This window comes from Monopterus albus, unplaced genomic scaffold (assembly GCF_001952655.1).
Source record: "Monopterus albus unplaced genomic scaffold, M_albus_1.0 scaffold48.1, whole genome shotgun sequence".
Lineage (NCBI taxonomy): Eukaryota > Metazoa > Chordata > Actinopteri > Synbranchiformes > Synbranchidae > Monopterus > Monopterus albus.
In genome coordinates, this window is record NW_018127928.1 from 1,004,533 (window position 1) to 1,006,614 (window position 2,082).

A 2,082-nucleotide genomic window follows, 5' to 3' on the forward strand; every position below is an offset into this window, starting at 1 on the left:
AATATTGCAAAAATCAGGAGCATCCTGTCTCAAAGTGATGCTGAAAACCTGGTCCATGCATTTGTTACTTCCAGGCTGGACTACTGTAACTCTTTACTATCAGGATGTCCCAATAATTCCCTAAAAAGCCTCCAGTTAATCCAAAATGCTGCAGCCAGAGTACTGACAGGAACTAGCAAGAGAGATCATATCTCTCCCATATTAGCTTCTCTCCACTGGCTCCCTGTAAAATTCAGAATAGAATTTAAAATCCTTCTCCTAACATACAAAGCCCTTAATGACAAGGCTCCATCGTATCTCAAAGACCTCGTAGAGCCTTATCATCCTAACAGAGCACTTCACTCTTAGAGTACAGGTTTACTTGTGGTTCCTAGAGTCCACAGAAGCAGAATGGGAGGCAGAGCCTTTAGCTATCAAGCTCCTCTCCTATAGAACCAACTCCCAGTCTCAGTTCAGGAGGCAGACACCCTCTCTACCTTTAAGATTAGACTTAAGGCTTTCCTTTTTGATAAAGCTTATAGTTAGGGCTGGATCAGGTGACCCTGAGCCTTCCCTTAGTTATGCTGCTATAGGCCTAGGCTGCTGGGGGGGCCCATGATGCTCTGAGTTTCTCCCCCATTCTCTCCCCTCGGCTCTCCTTTCCTCTCTCCCTATGCTTCTATATGCCACCATTACACATCACTAACTTTGTGTCTCCTCTCTCCCGTAGTGTGTCCTCTCTCTCTCAAGGTACCTTTCTAGGCTCTGGAGATCTATGATTCTGATGAGCAGTCACCGGCCACATCAACCAGACCAGTGTTTGATTGTTTGTTGTGTCCTGTTGCTTTTCTTCTTTTGTTTCTCCTCTATCCGCTCACCCCAACCGGTCGAGGCAGAAGGCTGCCTACCAAGAGCTGGGGTCTGTCGGAGGTTTCTCCCATTAAAGGGAGTTTTTCCTCCCCACTGTCGCCAAGTGCTTGTTCAGGGGGATTTGCTGGGTTTTCCCTATGTAATAATAGTGATAACAGTAAGGTCTAGACTTTAATATGTGAAGTGTCCTGAGATGACTTTTGTTGTGATTTGGCGCTATACAAATAAAATTGATTTGATTTGATTTGAGAAGGCTCTATGCAGCATTAGACTGTGTAGCAAAGTTATTTCTCTAAAAATAAAATATTCCAGTGAGAAATCATATTTGAAGTTGATGACAAATAATTTTGGCTCATAGGAAACGAACCTGGCCTGAAAATCACACTAAGCTGCCATTTAATTTGCTGAATGAGCCAGAGGTATGAAACCTGGCTGGACATGCTGCATCTCCGGATCTGGAGATTTGGATGAAATAAATCCAGGAATTTTCAATTTGCAGGTTGGCAGGTTGGCAACTAAACACACCACTACAACAAAATGTAGCAACTTAATACTTATCCTGAACACCACAACACCTAAAGAGTAAAAGGCAAATGACTAGCCGGTTTAAAATGTTACATTAAAAGTCATGCAATGTCTTTGTAAATTTTGATTTCTCTGATGTGCCAGTTGGTTTAACACAGAATAATTAGTACTCCTGGTACAAGCTGAGGCTATCCTTTACCAATGAATCAGGGTGGTGCAGTAAGCACATTTCTTGGCAAACAGGTTGCAGGAGCAGTTGAGGCAAAAAGCGAAGTCGTCCCAAGAAGTGAGCCACTGGTCGGCCAGTTGGTACTTGCATCCGGTGCAAACGAGCCACTCCTTATGCCAGGGCTGGTCACAGTAGTTCACCCCTCCAGTGGTGATGGGCTGAAGCATATGCACCAGTAAGCCTCTTGTTTATATACTGTACATGTACATTCAGTTTTAATGACTCTCAAATAAATGTACTGGGGCTGCAATTGATTAATCTGCTGATTTTTTTCACTAAACTGTAATTCTACTGGTTTCCAGCAAGTTGCTTTATTTCTATATTTTAATCCATAATGAAGCTATTATGACACTGTGTGCTCTTTTCATTCTGCCTCCTCTGTCATTTTTGATTATTTATTGCTGACTTAGTCCCAGGCGAGCCACATGATTGCTGTCTCACCTTAAAAGATGCCTCCCATTCCTGCCTGCTTGACCATC

At 43.1% G+C, this 2,082-nt stretch overlaps 1 protein-coding gene across 3 annotated transcripts in view; it reads right to left on the reverse strand.

Annotated features, from left to right (window-relative positions):
• Positions 1-2,082, reverse strand: part of cunh7orf57 (chromosome unknown C7orf57 homolog) — a 14,016-nt gene that overhangs the window by 10,179 nt on the left and 1,755 nt on the right. For all 3 annotated transcript variants that reach the window (XM_020600654.1, XM_020600652.1, XM_020600651.1), the window contains exon 4: positions 1,574-1,761. The gene's annotated coding sequence lies outside the window, so the exon portion shown is untranslated. The remainder of the gene's footprint in view (positions 1-1,573; positions 1,762-2,082) is intronic.